Source organism: Parasteatoda tepidariorum, chromosome X2 (genome assembly GCF_043381705.1).
Source record: "Parasteatoda tepidariorum isolate YZ-2023 chromosome X2, CAS_Ptep_4.0, whole genome shotgun sequence".
NCBI lineage: Eukaryota > Metazoa > Arthropoda > Arachnida > Araneae > Theridiidae > Parasteatoda > Parasteatoda tepidariorum.
Window position 1 is genome coordinate 58,894,430 of NC_092215.1, and position 17,595 is coordinate 58,912,024.

The 17,595-nt window shown below is 31.6% G+C and overlaps 1 long non-coding RNA gene across 2 annotated transcripts; it reads left to right on the plus strand.

The window, feature by feature from the left end:
* The first annotated feature begins 8,392 nt into the window (after window positions 1-8,392).
* LOC122271417 (uncharacterized) lies at window positions 8,393-11,472 on the plus strand. Of its 2 annotated transcripts, none has more exons than XR_011638342.1 (3): window positions 8,393-8,683; window positions 9,203-10,991; window positions 11,361-11,472. It is a non-coding gene; the product is annotated as an uncharacterized lncRNA (long non-coding RNA). The 2 variants fall into 2 exon arrangements; XR_006226359.2 differs by having other exon boundaries at window positions 8,438-8,683; window positions 9,203-9,344.
* The last annotated feature ends 6,123 nt before the right edge of the window (window positions 11,473-17,595 follow it).

Here is a 17,595-nt window from a genome sequence, read left to right on the forward strand (position 1 = left end):
ATACCTCGATTTTTTCATAAGGGTTCTAAATCCAGTTCCGTGCTGTCGACCTCAGCAACTTCTTCGTTAATTTCAATATACGTATAGAAAAGACCAGTAGCGGGAGTTTGCTTCTCACTTTGACGATCTTGCATCTTATTTGCAATTTTGCTTGCTCTGCAGTCTCTTGAATAATGACCTTGTTTATTGCAACTGAAACACGGCCCCATACTTTTAAGTCGATATCCTTTGTTCTGCAAGTTTCGTCTGTATCCAGTTTCTTGTGTATTTCTCCAGTCCAGACAGTGGAATGTCTTTGTTCTTCGATAAATTCCTTTCTCTTGATGATTTCATGTCTGTTGTAGCTAAGTAAGCATTTGTAACTGAATCGAACCCACTCTCTCGAGCTTTTAGTTGGATTCTGCCGGATTCGCTGATCAATTGACTCTCAATATTATTTATTGTAGTTGTTGTAGTTGTAGTTGTAGTTGTTGTAGTTAATTTACGTCGCACTAGAGCTGCACAATGGGTTATTGGCAACGGTCTGGGAAACATCGCTGAGGATGATCCGACGACATGCCATCACAATTTTGATCCTCTGCAGAGGGGAAGGCACCCCCGCTTCGGTAGCCCGACGACCTGCACACGAAGTCGAGCACTTTACGGTAGAACAGTTTAACGAGGACCAATACCGCACACCCTCGGTCCCTACGCAGACTAATCCAAGTGGTCACCCACCCGCACACTGACCGCAGAGAGCGATGCTTGACTTCGGTGATCTGCTGAAAACCGTGTCTTAACGATCAGTCCACTGCGGGACTATTTATTGTAAATTCCGAATCCTTTAACCGATATAGGATCTGTACTAAATTGTCATATTCCTCCGGAAGTTTTCTTATTATCTGGAAACACACTAATAGTTCGGGGATCTCGAACCCAGCTTCTTTAATCTGTACACTTTTATCTCGAACTCGTTGACAGAATATTCCTATCACCTCTACATTTGGCTGAAATTTCAATTCGTAAAATTCATCAACCAGGCCAGCAATTCTAGCTCATGATTTAGGTTCAAAATTTTCTTCTAGAATGTCCCAAGCTTTCTTTCCATCTGTTGTAGACTGAATCAATTTCAAAAATTGACGTTCAACACCTTGATATTGTTAACATTTCCCCTTAATAGTGAGTTGTCCAGCAGGTGGCGCAGCGCCACAACTACTGTGTCTGTTTACAAATGTAGGAGAGAGATTTTTTTAATATGAAACGGTTAGGAAGCAGCAATGTACTCGGCTGCTGAAGTAGTTTGTTTTCTTTTATTTCTTAATTAAATTTATTGTTTTATTGTTGAAATCATTCTTAACTTGACTCATCGCCACATCGAAGAGCAAACAGCGATAGAAAGTAAAAGAAGACAACAAAGTCAGAAGCGGGATAGAAAACCGCGTCATAAACCTAACGTAAACTCAAGGTATGTCTTTTTTGATTTTAAAATTATGCATGAGTCAAGTATTATGAATTAAAGAAAGTAAAAAGTATTTTAAGAAAGTAAAAAATATTTTAAGAAAGTAAAAAGTATTTTAAGAAAGTTTAACGTATTTCTATAAACTATCAAAATGTCTTTTCTGGGAAAAGGTAGAAAAAATGATTTGATTGAACTGGCTAGAGAAATAGGTGAAACTGTACCACCCAATGCAGTGGTAATAGAAATTAAGAATATTATCACAAAAAGTAAAGATTATGAGGAAACATTCGTTAAACAAATTTTAGAAAGATAATTGAAGAAAGAATCCAACGCGAAGAAAATGAAAGTAAAGAAAAATTAAAACAATTAGAATTGCAAGAACGAGAAAAAGTAAGAGAATAGGAAGTACAAGAACGTACAAAACAACGCGAGATAGAGGAACGACTTAAGCTTAAGGAAATCGAAGACCGTGAGAAACAGAGAAATTTTGAGTTGCAAAAACTGCAATTGCAAAACGAAAATAAAATTGTATGCCAAACGTCAAATGAAAGTAATACTACGGTGCCAGAATCAAATATAAAGACTATTGATTTGCGAAATCTAATGCAAAAATTCGATATAAAGGAATCCGAGATTTCGTCATTTTTAATATTATTTGAGAGACAGGCAAAACGAGTAGGGCTAGAAGAAGGTGATTATGTTTTTCACCTATTAGGATTGTTACCCCTCGAAATAACTCAATTAATTGCGAGAGAATCTGAGAAAGAGGCTAGTAATTACGCATTCGTTAAGAAATTATTGCTAAAACGTTTTAAGTTAAGTCCAGAAAAATTTCGTCAAAAGTTTGTTAGTCACGTTAAAGATTCAAAAAGTACATGGTCAGATTATGTTTTCGAAATACGTAACTTTTTTAATGAATGGTTGTCAGGGTTAAAAATAAATGATTTAGATTCATTAAAAGAACTAATAATAACGGACCAATTGAAAAAACGCGTCCCAGGTTTAATGCGAGAACATTTTATTGATTCATGGCCTAATTACGTAAACGTGAATGAGTTAGCCAATAAATTAGACGAATACGATTGTGTGCGTTCCGGATTTTAAATAAATAGTGAAAAAAGTACTAAATCTGTAGGTCAATATGATGATTACAGAAATTATTCGCGAGTATCAAACTTCCGCAACTCAAATAGATACGATAATAAATTTGAAAACAGAAATGCGATGAGCCGAAAATCTTTTGAAAAGGAGAGTTCGTCTAAATGTGACAGCAATAAATCGTTTAATTCTTCCATTTGCAATGAAAAAGGTGAACCTAAGTGTTTTTCTTGCAATTATTTTAGGCATATCTTAAAAGATTGTCCGTATCCCTGTAATTTATGTGGATTAAAAGGGCATAGCAGAAAAAACTGCGTTAATAAGAGTAAAAAGGAAGTTAATTTAAGTGTGAGTGACCCTGAATATATTGCCTGCCCCGATAAATATTTGAGAAGTGCTTCAATTAATAAACACATCGTCAGCTGTATTCTTGACACCAGCGTCTCTTCTTGTTTATTGAAAGAATCTGCGGCTAAGCATGTGGGGGTGTGGGAGCGAATAACGCCGTGTAAAAAGGATCTTTATGGCTTCGGAGACAAAACAAACCCTGCTTCGCAGAGCATGGGAGCAGTGATATTAGATATTAAAATTGAGGATGTATTGAGAAAAGATATTTCTGTTTTAATCGTCTCGGACGCAGCACAAAACGTTGACCTAATTGTCGGGAGGACATTTTGGATTTACCACACGTCGCATACGCTAGAGTCGGCGATACCTTGCATATCGGTTATGAAAAAGATTACCCATTCATTACATTAGATTGTATCGAAGAAATGCCTTGTGTTAAGTTGAAAACGCAAGCAACTACGAAAATAATAAACAACAGCGTGAATTTTGTAATGGCAAAAGCTGAACAAGTAAATAATGGGTTAATTTTGATTCAAGGAAATGAAAGTAATTTTGATTCCTTTCTAGAAGTAAAGGAGGGTAAGACGATTGTACCATTCATTAATATCGGAAATAAAGAAATAACGTTAAAGAGAAATCAAAACTTTGGTAAGGCGGATTTAGTGAACGAAGTGCTAAATGTAAGTAATTTTAATTCTCTTGAGGATAATCCATCATTAGAATGTTTTAGAGTTAATCCAGTAGATGTAGAACAAAAACCCATAACTTTAGAATAAAATTTAATGAAAATTTAACGGAACAGCAACGACAGGATATCGTTAAGCTTTTGAATAAATTTAGAGACTGTTTCGCATTAAACATTTCGGAGTTAGGTTGTACAAATTTAATAAAAATGGATATTAAGGAAATTGAGGGATCAAAGCCCGTATGCATGAAACCATATAAAACGAATGCAATCGAAAGAAAAGCAATTAAAGAAATCGTAAATGAATGGAAAGAAAACGGTATTGTAACAGAAAAGCGTTCACCATATTCGAGCCCTGTACTTTTAGTGCGTAAGAAGACAGGTGAAAATCGGTTAGTTATTGATTACAGAAAATTAAATAATCAAACGATAAAAGATAAATTTCCCCTTCCGAAAATCGATGACTTATTGGAACAACTACACGATTGTAGTCTGTTTTAAATTTTAGATTTGGCTCACGGTTATTTACAGCTTCAATTAACCGAAGAAGCGAAATTAAAAACCGCGTTTATCACTCCAGATGAAACCGGACAATTTGAAAGAATGATATTTGGTCTTACCAATGCTCCAGCAGAACTTCAACGTTTAATGTATCGCGTGTCAGGATGTTTATGTAACAAGGATGTTTTATGCTATCTTGACGACATTCTTGTTCATGCTAAAACGTGGGAAGAAATGCTAAATACATTAATTAAGGTATTTGAGGCATTACGGGAAGTAAATTTGACTTTAAAATTATCCAAGTGTGAGTTCGCAAAAAATGAAGTTGAAATTCCGGGATTTATTGTCAATAAAGATGGGATAAAACCGGGCTCCAGAAAGGTTGAGTTAATTTCCAAGTTTCCCGAACCTAAAAATGTGCATGAGGTTAGACGTTTTCTTGGTTTAACAAGTTTTTTTAGAAGGTTTATTCAGAATTACGCCATAAAAGCTAAACCCTTAACCGAATTAACTAAAAAGAATGAAGAATTTAAGTGGGACGAAAAGAAAAGGAAATCTTTCGAAATATTGAAAAATGAACTGGCACGACAACCAATTTTGGCACTTCACAATCCCGAAGCTAAAACCGAAGTTCATACTGATGCAAGTGCAGACGGCATCGCAGGAATGTTACTTCAGTTGGGAAGCGATGGTAAGTGGCACCTAGTTTACTGTGTCAGCAAGAAGACTACCAAACCTGAAAGGAATTACCATTCAAGTAAATTGGAGTTGATGGCCATAGTTTGGAATCTAGAAAGACTCAGACAGTTTTTGTTAGGTATCAATTTTACAGTTGTGACAGATTGTCAAGCATTAATCTACATGAATGCCAAAAAGTCAAGTAATCCCCAAATCGTACAATGGAGAATTCTAGTACAAGAGTACAATTTTGAAGTTCGCCACAAACCAGGCATTAAAATAAACCAAGTAGATGCTTTGAGCAGAGCTCCCATCTCTGACCCAGAAGACACCATGACAAGCCTTATCGAGAAAAAATTTGAAGTATATCTAACACTGAGCGAAGATGAGCAAATTTTAATTATCCTACATACTGACAAGGAGTTGAAGACATTAATAGACATTTTTAAGAAAGATGAAGGAGAAAGATCTGCAGAAGAAAGACAGAAAATAAGTAATTATGCTTTCAAGAGAAATCGATTATACCGAAGAATACTAGACAAAGGAAAAGAAAAACTACTCTACGTGATCCCAAAAAGTATGAGAAAAAGTACCGCTGTTAAATTTTATGATTTGATGGGACATTTTCTCTTGACAGGACTGTCAACAAAATCAAAGAACTTTATTGGTTTCCCTACATGAAGCGTTGTTTAAGGAAACACATATCCATGTGTTTTGAATGTCTAGTGAATAAAATTCCTGGAGGAAAGCAACAGGGACATTTACATCCAATTAAGCCAGGAAAAAGACCATTCTCAATCATACACATGGACCATTTAGGCCCATTTGTGAAGAGTTCTAGAGGAAATCAAGATTTGCTCGTTATCATAGATAATTTTACAAGATTTGCCAGATTTTCTCCAGTCAAAAGCACGTCTTCTCAACACGTTTTAAAAGCTCTGGAGAATTTCGTTCAGGATTTTGGACTGCCTGATCGGATTATTAGTGACAGAGGTTCATGCTATACGTCACATCAGTTTGAACAATACTGTCACGACAATGGAATAAATCACACATTGAATTCTACCCAACATCCCATGGGTAATGAAATGGTAGAACGGGCTAATAGAACAATTCTATCCACAATAACAACATCGATGAGTGATCCACGTCAAAAAGATTGGGATTTACGAATCAAAGAAACTGAAAGAAATTTAAACAACACCGTCAATAAAACTACTGATAAAACGCCTTTTGAAATCTTGCATGGATATTCTCCAAGATTCACTGATGGTATCCTTCGAAAACTTGCCGACGTGAGTGCAGACAAATGGACTGATCCCAAGGAACTTCAAGAAGAAGCAACCAGAGAGATTGAAAAGAAGCAACGTAAAATGAAGGAATACTACGATAAGAAAAAGTGTCGAACCATGACTTTTGACCCGGGAGAAATAGTGGTTGTCCGACGTCCAGCAAAAGCAACAGGAGAACCAACAAAGACTCAGAGGTCCTCTACTTGTGACTGAAGTCCTCCCCAACGATACGTACAGAGTGACCCAAATAGAAGAAAAAGTGGAAAATAGGTACTACGCAACAACGTCCCACGTGAGTCAACTAAAGGCATGGCGACCACCAGTACACGATGATGATGTCTTAGGTAACTTATAAATTGGAAACCTGTAATATGAAATTTTGTTTTTTTTATTTACTTCTAAGAAAAGAACTTTAGTATTCATTTTGGACCAAAAAAAAAAAAAAAGAAACAGAACTATTAAGCAAGACAAAAAAAAGAACTGTAATAGAACTTTAAAATTTTTATTCATTCATATTTCAAAAAAAAAAAAAATATATAAATGTGTATTAAGTATGAAAAAAAATGTTAATTGTCTATATCTATTATGTAATAATTGATGTATGTATCTTTTTTTTTAAGTTAGTGTCAATTGAGGGCAATTGTATCATCAGGATGCCCGAATGTTAACATTTCCCCTTAATAGTGAGTTGTCCAGCAGGTGGAGCAGCACCACAACTACTGTGTCTGTTTACAAATGTAACAGAGGGATTTTTTAATATGAAACGATTAGGAAGCAGCAATGCACTCGGCTGCTGAAGTAGTATTTCTTAATTAAATTTATTGTTTTATTGTTGAAATCATTCTTAACTTGACTCATCACCACATCGAAGAGCAAACAGCGATAGAAAGTAAAAGAAGACAACAATATATTGTAGAATAAGCTCTAGCTTTCCTTATTTCGAAATTCTGTTTAACTGATTCTGGGGCAGGGGCTAAAGGTGGTGATGGAGGTTCAGCTCCATCGACGAATTCCCAACTTCCACGATCCATCAGAGCTACTCTCATGTCACACTTCCAACTATCGTAGTTGAATGCTCCAAGTTTGGAAAAAGCTTAATTCGTTGATTCTAAATTTCCTTCCATATTCAAAACTTGGTTTCTTCCTGCTATTTAAATAAATATTTCAACTCCCAGATAGAATTTCTTCTGAATCTATATTGTTGACGAGTGTATTGGCGCTAAAATTATGAAAACTCAAGTAAACTGGAACACAACATTTATTAATACTTTAAACACAACATTTATTAATACTTTAAACACAACATTTATTAATACTTTAAACGTTTAACTTAAATCTAAAAATCGCAATGTTGAATAAATATATACAGAATCATCATCATCATCTACAATCTTAATCCTATGTCGGATATCAAGCCATCGCCCAAAGACTAAAAAGAAGGGCGGGCTGTTCATACATGCATGCAAAAAATTGTTCGTTCTTTTATAGAACACGATGTCTTATGTCACATTGATTAACTGATTATTTCTTGACTTCTTTTCACTTCCATAATGGAGACGAATCTGCAAAAGACTAAAACACTAAAGTTTATTACTTGAAATTTCTTATTTCCACATTTACGATTAGCGATAAGTTAAACTGTTCTGCAGTTTGATTGTCTAAGGTTAAATGCTTTGTCATACAAGCATTTTATTTGATCTTCTACTGTACTAACTTCTTGTGTAAAACCAATGCACTGGCCATTCGTTTTAATAGATAATTTGAATCTCCTATTGAAGTGTCAAAGAAATTATTCGTATATCGGCAGTTCGCTCCGAAGAAAATCTCTTGAGGACCAGCTGTGTTCAAAAACCTGCCACTTCAATACCTCTCTCCACATATGTGAACCTTCCCTAATGAAAATTTAAGGTTGATTTGAGGTATTTTTGAAGTATTAAGGTTGTTTTGAGGTATATTTAGGGTTGCAGAGAAAACAGCAATAAAAATTATACCTCGTAAAGGTTGTAATTAAGGTGTACGAGATTGATTTATATATACTTCAGCTTGTTTTGAGGTTGTTTAAAATTCACTTCAAATCAACCAGACTGATAAGGAGATTTTTAAGGTATACCAGGTTTATTTCTTACACTTGTAACAAAAGAGGTATTTTTGAGGTATAAAAATTTTTACCTTATTTCAACTAACGATAAAAAGGTATTTATTGAGGTATATGAAGTCATGTTATTTATACCTAAGCTAATTTTGAGGTTGTTTTAAATTCACTTCAAATCATCCAGACTGATAAGAGGATTTTTAAGCTATACGAGGTTGTTTCTCTTACACTTGTAACAAAAGAGGTATTTATGAGGTATAAAAAAATCAACCTTATTTCAACTAACGAGAGTGAGGTAATTACGAGGTATAAAAAATATACCTTTTTTCTACTAACGATATTGAGGTATTTATGAGGTATAAAAAAATATACCTTATTTCAACTAAAGAGAGTGAGGTATTTATTGAGGTGTTGAAGTCATTTTATTTATACCTAAGCTTGTTTTAAGGTTGCTTAAAGTACACTTCATATTAACTAACTCACTTCCCAGAGTTCCATGCGAGCCGGCAAATGGCGTGTGTGTTGACAATCGAAAGTCTATTCGAAATTCGGTAAGTGTGCTTGACATTTATTAATTTAGTTTTATCACTTTTAATCAAATATGCTTCAATTTTGAAACTTAAATTTTATTATTTTTGTTTTAACGACGCGTCCTGATCTTAAATAATTTAAGTTGGAGGATATTCTTAGAGGCTATCGTTGTAGGCTTAGCAATAAGAGAGAATAACCGAAATATTTCTCGTCACTGTTTTGGGTAACATTACTGGTGAATCGTTACAGCAGGTTATGCACAGTATATTTTATTGTTTGTAGTTCAGTCAAATAGAACTATTCTTTTTATTTTGCTTAAATGTATATGTTTTAACGTAGCAGTATGCACGCTGATTAATTGAGAAAAATGTTCACAATTTCTCTTATAAATAAATCATTGAAAATTGAAAGATTTTTAAAATAGCAATTTTGCTTTGAAATTCTACTATAGCTGTATGCTTATCGTTTGGATATTTGTTGCAAAGTTTATATTATTGTTTATATATATACAAAGTTTATATATATATATATATATACAGAGCTTATCCACAGTTCCCTGATATTACTGAGATGGCCTAGGCTGTAAATAGCACATGCGCGGCGGCGCAGAAGAAGAGACAAGCAAGCTACTGCTCAGCCTTCCCCTAGGATATAGTTCTGAATTTATACCTAAAAGAAAAAGTAATCTCTCCTAATAAACTACAGAATTTATGTAATTGTTGATAACAATAGTTTGCTAGATATTTGATAATTGAAAACTAGTAACTGTACTAGCTCACTTCTTCATGTTTGATCACAAAACTGCTATTTTCACTACATGTTATTTTCTCGCATTTTACCCACGTTAATTATTTACTAAGCAGATTGTTATTACTTATTAGAATATTGGGCAGAATGAAATTAAATCCGATTTCAAGTTTATATGACAATTTGTTTCAAGGTTATGAGCTTTTTCATGCAGCTGTTTATGGTTCACTACTTCAAAAATGTGCGAATTTCGGAAATCTTAAATATTTTAGAAATAAGTCAGTATAGTATGCAATTTTAATCCTGAATTGAATAAAATCAATTGCAAATAAAAACATTTATTGTTGAAAGTAATATGCATTATTTTGAGTTTCATCCTATGGGATGTGTATTTATATTTAAACAAGTGTTTGTAACAACTAACTATTAGTTTTATTCTGCTCGGTATTATAAGTTATATAGGAGATATTATACTCAACTTATTTTAAAAGTATTATTTCAAATCATTCTCTCTTAGACATTTTCCTCACATAAAATTACTCACAACTTTAAAATAAATGCTCCTTATCAGCTTGTAATTTGTTCTATTCGATTGAGTGTAAAAAAAGAATAAAAATTGGTACATAACTTTAAAATTTTAATTTATTAAACGATTGTAGATTCTTGATTACATTGATTAAAAATTATTAAAATAACTATTTTTTAAGAAACTCTGATGTGATTGACAATAACATAAGTCCTTTTCAGAATCAGCGTCAAAAATTTAAAAAAAAGCTGCTAGTTTCATGAAGTCTGACAAAAAGTTGAAAAATATAGACTAGGTTTATTGAGTTTAAAGATTTTTAAAAAAGAAAGGGAAGGAAATCTAATTATTAAACTTACAAGTACCATAATGTTACAGATGTATAGAAAAATAAAAAGTGTTAAAATTGCATAATAAGATTGGAATTATACAGGGTGTTTATAAAGTCCCGGACCCATTTTGATGTTTAATAACTCATAAAATAATAAAGATAGATTAAAATTAATAACATTAATGGTTAGATAGACTCAAAAAGTTTCATGACCCTTGTCAATGAACTTCCACGTGTGCCCCCTTCGTCGCACGGAGAATATCAAGTCGATAGTCAATTTCACGAGAGGTAGCTTTCTTTTTTACAGAAAAGACAATCTCATCAGTCGTATACTTAGACATGTTGGAAAACTTCGTATTTCCACAACTAGAAGAGCTTCAGCCACATGTCTTTTTGCAACAAGATGGTGCACCACCTCATTGGGGTATCATCGTTCGTAGTTCTTTGAATGACCATTTTACAGGAAGATGGATTGGGCGAGGAGGTCCAATTCCTTGGCCACCCAGATCACCTGATATAACGCCGCTGGACTTTTTTCTTTGGGGATTTATAAAGGACAATGTTTACAGGAGGATCGTGTCGAACATTGATGGCCTAAAAGCCAGAATTACAACCGCAATAGCCTCTGTGGATGCCGACATGCTTGCCGCTACCTGGCGTGAAATTGACTATCGACTTGATATTCTCCGTGCGACGAAGGGGGCACACGTGGAAGTTCATTGACAAGGTTCATGAAAGTTTTTGAGTCTATCTAACCATTTATGTTATTAATTTTAATCTATCTTTATTATTTTATGAGTTATTAAACATCAAAATGGGTCCGAGACTTTATAAACACCCTGTATATTTGAATTTCTGTAAATGTTGTTAATGGTAATACTGTCTTCAGTGTATTTTATTTTGTGGCTGTGATACATGTCATGCTTTTTAGCTACGAGGATTGAATAGAAATGGCAGAAGATATTTATCTGAAAAGGAAAATTAATTTCATCCAGTTAATTTAAATGATAAAAAAAATACTTTCTAATATTTTAAGACCTGCCACTATTATTGTAAATATGACTTTCTTACTAATTTATATTTTTTTTCCTTTTAGGTTCCAATAATTACAAGTTTCAACATGTAGACGGAAACAGTATTTAAAATAATTTTGTTGGTTTGTAAAAAAAGTGAAATTTTAGTTTTAAATAAAAGTACTTTGAATTTCAGCTGACTAATTATTTAAATTTGTAGTTTTATAGCTTTAAAAATTCAAGCACCTTAGACAACTATCTTCTAAAAATACGAGTATGAGTTCCCATAAATAATTTTTACTAACTGTAGAATTTGGATAAGTGTTATTTTAAGATGATTTAAATCAATCTATTAAAATTATAGAAGAATTATGCATTTGAAACTTTCTTTTATAGCTTAACAAAAGAAGCAATTACTGCCGAAGGTTTAATATTAAAAATTTCAGGTTGATAAATGATCTCTACTAGTGAAAAAAATGTAATGTACATTATTCTTCATATAATATATATAATATCTTTATATATATATTATATTTTTTATATAGTGAGTCTAAAAATTAATAAACTAGGTGGTCCGTATAACACCTCACCTTCGTAAGTGCTAAAAAAAAATATCTTTGGTTGATAAATTAATACTTCTAAAAATACAAAAATATATACTTGAGGTTACGAAATAATAACTTAAGGTAGAACATGGAACACATGGCTCTAATTTTTCCAATTGTTGAAAATACACTTCAGGTTGATTTATAACAACCAGAAGTGTAAAATGGCCCACCTTAGGTTGAAAAATATATACCTCTACATGCATAAAATTGTATACCTGAGGTTGAAGAATAATTATCTGAGGTAGAACAAAATACATTTGAGGTTGATTTATAACAACCAGAAGTGTAAAACGACACACCACAGGTTGATAAATATATACCTCTACAAGCATAAAAATATATACCTGAGGTTGAAAAACAATTACCTGATGTCGAACAAAATACACCTGAGGTTGATTTATAATAACCTGAAGTGTAAAATGACACACCTTAGGTTGTTGAATAAATACTTCCACAAGTGTAAAAAAATATACTTCAGGCTGAAACATATATACATCTGGAGGTATATTTAAGGTATATTTGAGGTTGATTTTTAGGTATTCATTTGCACCCTTTTCAACCTTTACGACGTATTTAAACAACAACCTCCTTTATACCTTTAAAATATACCTCGTTTATACCTCATTTATACCTCCATTTTTTCATAAGGGTTAGCTTCTTAACTTCTAAAAACATGCTGTGAGAAAATTTATAGTTTTACCTTCACTGAATCATTCGTGGACGTTTAAGCTATTTTGGGATTCCAATAGATGCAGAACATGTAAGTCATTTGAGTAGAAATCCACATAAACAGAAGGAATTTTCGAAAAATGACGATAAATCCACATGCTCGAAAATGTGACTAATTTTAAATATTATATAATTTCGTTATTCTGAAAATAATGTTCATCTTTTGACCTGTTAGTTCTGTGATCTGTATGAAGCTTTTAAATTTGTATCGATTTAATATTTAAAAACAATACAATCAAGAACATGAAGGTCCAAGTAAGTGTACGTAATGACAGTTTATGACTAAGTAGAACTCAAGTGAAATCTCATAGCATTACAAGTATTAAATTTTATATCACTTCAGTAATATTTTTATGTGTATATTAATTATTTATTTTATATTAATGCACTGTGCGAGAAAAAAAAACGAAAAAAAAAACGGATCAACCTGAATAATTTTTGATCTAATGATCCGATCTAGGACTCTATCTTAATGACTCGAGGGGGTGACTTCAAATATGCTGATCAATATGTGCTGACGATAATTTAAGTTACGAAACATAAAAGCGTACTTTATAACTGAATAAACCGATTCGGATTTCTGACCCTCATAATATGGGGTTGCTTTTTGCGTATTTCGTTATATCTCGAGAGCTTTTTAACAGAATTGAAATTTTTTTACGCAATTGTAAAATTCGTTTATCCAAAGATAGTTCCATGCAAAATATAACTTTTAGTAAATATTTATTATTTTTTATTATTTTATTTAATATTGGTCGAAAAAATTTTGAATTGTTAAGTGCACAGTATTTTACATTATCTTAAAGATTATAATTTTACAAGGCAAAATACAAAATTTGGAGCAAAATTGATCGAATAGTTCCTGAGAAATCAAGTTTTAAATATCTGAAATTTTTGAAATTTAATTTCCTATGAACTATTTATTTAACCTATTTTGCTAAAATTTTGTATTTTGCCATCTAAAATGACATTCTTTAAAATTATGCAAAAAATTGTATACCTCACAATTCAAAATTTTTCGACCATTAATAATAAATAATAAATAAAATAAATAATAATAAATAATAAATAATAAAATAATAAAAAATAATAAATATTTTTAAAAGTTATTTTGATTTATCTTTGGATAACAAATTTTGTAATTGTGTGCAAAAAGTTTGGAATTCTGTTAAAAAGTTCTCGAGATATAGCGAAATACGCAAAAATCAAAATTAACATTAAGGGGTTCAAACTTTGGAGCACTCTCCTGACCAAACTATTGGGACCATATTTCCCAGATTGTGGCTACCCCCTATATTTTGGGAGTCAGAAATCCGAATCCATCGAATAAAAGATGTGTATATTCAGAGATAATACGCTTTTGTGTCTGATTTCGTAACTTAAAATATCGTCTGCGCAAATTAATTACCACATCTGAGATCTCCCCCTCAAAACATTAAAATCGAGTCCTAAAACGTGAAGATCCGATCATTAGATCCTAAGTTATTCAGGGTGGTTCGTTTTTTATTTTGCACACTGTACATTAAATAATTATAACTTTTTGTGTTTTTTTTCCGTAATTTTTAAATTCCTTCCCCCCCCAGAATGAAATATTTTTTATAATTATGGATTCTTTTCAATAATTATTTATTATGCATTGTTTACATAATTAGAATAGTTTTGCAATTCAGATTTCGATATTTCTCAGATTTCGAACTCAGATTTTCAGATTCAGATTCAGATATTGCATTTAGTATTGCACCTTATTGTAAGAAAGCTTCGTGTTTTTTAAAAAAATTATTTTTTTCTAAATAATTATTACATCTATTCATCATATTATTTCAATAGACAATAATACAAGATTATGCATGTTTGTTTCTACTTTAGGTTCAATTTTATATCTGAAATATTTATATTATTTTACTTAATTAAAGCCTAAGGTTCACGTATGTGAACCTAAAATTATTAGCCCCCTAGCAGTTAAATTCATATTTTTTTTTTATCTTATTATGACAGTAAAATAGAAATTCGGAACTGTAAAATACTTTTTTTACTATATTCCTTTACACTTCAGTAGTGAAGAGGTTAAATACTTTTCTTCATTAGATTGTTATTGTTTACTTGACTTTCATTGTTTATAAACAATACTATTTTGCCAGGGAGGGTAAAGGAGTATCAAATTTATAACTGATTTAAAAAGAGTAAAATAGGCTTGACGCAATTTTGAAAAATTCAGAACGTGGTAGAAAAATTGGAGAAATAAAAATGTTTTAAATAGTTTCTATTTACCAAAAAAGAAAATTACATTTCCAAGTGAAAGAAAATATATTTAGATGTTACAACTTTTGAGCAGAAATCCTAAAACCAAAGTGAAATTAAAAATTTAAAATTTCGTATAATCTTTCGTGAAGCATTTGTCAAAACATTTAGTTTTTTAATGAAATTTGTCTAAACTTTTAGTCATTTTAACTTTTAAAAGAAGTTACAACTAAAGGTACTGCATTATCTCACCCAAAGATTGTCTAGTATGGCTGGTAATTATCCACGACTGTAAAAGGCGAGGAATTTTAAAAAAACTGACATAATTTTTGATCTTTAAGCACATAAAGCAATTGGTATACAAAGTAGTAATGATATTTTAACTTATTTTTCTTTTTAAAACTATAAATTAAGCATTAAGAACTCTAGCGTGTCGATTTTACAATCTTTATTGGCTTTAAAATATTTCAGAAAATTTTTACCCAAGGCATCTCTTCCGCAATATAGCGAAATAAAGTTCTTGTTTTTTTTCTGTTTATCCGAATAATCATAAAGAAAAATTTTTAGAGAGCAATTTGACTCCCCTATTTATTTTTGCGAAATGAAATTCAAAATAAAGAGATGAATTTCAAAACAGAGTTTTATTATCATTTTATAACACAGATTATATTATAATTGGCTGATAAATCATACAAAATAAATTCTCTAGAATTATTGCTTTTACTAAAAAAAAACCACACTATTTCCAACTTTTTTTTTCTTTCGATTTACCTATTAATTAGACTTAGATTTCTAAAAAACAAACAAAATTTATTAATAAAATGTACGGGATTGGTACCTTTTCATGTACTTAAAGCCATCTAATTATTTAAAGCTTACTTTTTTAGATTATATTCTAATTTGAATTTCAAATTCGCTTTAAGGACTTGCACCTTTTGATAGCATTAGATCAATTAATTTCTTAAATTCAGCCAACATTAAAGGGGTCATTAATACACACTCGTTGATGAATATTCTACGGAATTATCTTTCTTCAACATTAGGAAAAACGAACCAACAAATATATCAAAAATTTTACGTGGAGTATTTTCACACCCGGTAAAACTTTTGAGAAGAGAAACTTTAAACCCAATGAGCAAACGAACTCTACCAATAATTGAGATGAGATATCTAAAAGAATTGAATAAATTGCATAAGCTTACTAGAAGCATACATATTGTCTGCATTATAGAATATTGAAATATTCCATGATATTATATTGAAAATATTCTATAATATAATATTGAAAATATTCTATAATATAATATTGAAAATATTCTATACTATAACATTGAAAATATTCTATAATATAATATTAATAATATTCTATGATATGATATTGAAAATATTCGAATGCAGACGAAATTTTTGTTAAAATTTATAAATACAAAACAATGATGTATTTGTAAAAATTAAACGTTTATCATTGGAAATTGCTTCGTTTATTTATTTATTATTAAAATATTTATGCGTCGAACCTTGCTATAATGAACCTGGGATATAATGAACATCCGCTTGTATCGAACTTTTGCAATGGTCCCATCTGAACTCTCATTTAACTAACGTTCTTTTATACGGTTATATTGAACAGATGAAAAAGTTATAGTTCGTCTATAGTGGACTCTAGTTACATTTCTTCAGTGTTTTTTTCATATCTCCAACTTCAAATTTTCAGGAGTTGCTATTGCACATGACAACGTTTTTTTACATTATCTCAAAACTTATTCCCCCTTCCCCCATGTTAAAGAAGATTTAAAAATTTCGGAAATTTTTATCTCGGAAGTGTAATTGCCATGAAAGATTTCTTTATTTCCGGCGAAATTGAGGACTTGGAATTTTTACTAATTGTTGATACGAAAATCGGTAGACTACTCAAAATCGAATTGTAGTTTATTGAAAAGTACTTATTTCTTCCATAGAATACAAAAATTTAATCGATCAATCTTCCTTTTTAATTTCTGATTTATAAATCGGTAACTAATTTATAACCAAATTATGTAATCACTATTTACAATAACACTATTGCCATACACTAAAAGATAATTTTTAAAAGAATTTGGATATAGTGAATTACCGTTTATCGTGGACTGTGCCCGCAGACAGTTCACTATAACGGAGTTCGACTGTTAACCTTTTCGTTTTGTGTAACTCTTTGAGTGAAAATAAAAAACGATCAAAAGAGAATGACCTTTAGGAGCCATCTTTTGGCGTCGTCTATCTTCGTAAGAAGGTATCAATTAAAGATTGCTTTCAATAATGTTTTGATCCCTCGGGTCAATATTAATGACCAAAACAAACTTCTTCACATTACTTGTTTCAAAGGAATTCAACTTTCACCTTTACGCTCGTAAATACTTTATTTTACCTTCTTTTAGTCACGCAAAGACCATGTTAGTTAATGCACAAATAAATGTTCATCATGAGAAGAATCAAATACAATTGTGTAAATCGTAACGATTCATAAAACAGGCGTTCGTTGGGTTTATTAAAAAGAAACATTTCTGTGGTGTTTTGGGTGAAATAGACAATTATTACAAGTAGCCGAGAATTTTTTTTTTCAGATGCGGATTGAGCCGTGGTGGCTTAGGGAATAAAGCTTTCGCTTTCCAATGAAATGAATCGGGTTCGATCACAGTGACGACGAAAAATATCCTGTGTGGTAGGCGGATCATGGGTTACAGCCCCCTTACCGTCAGGGTAACCA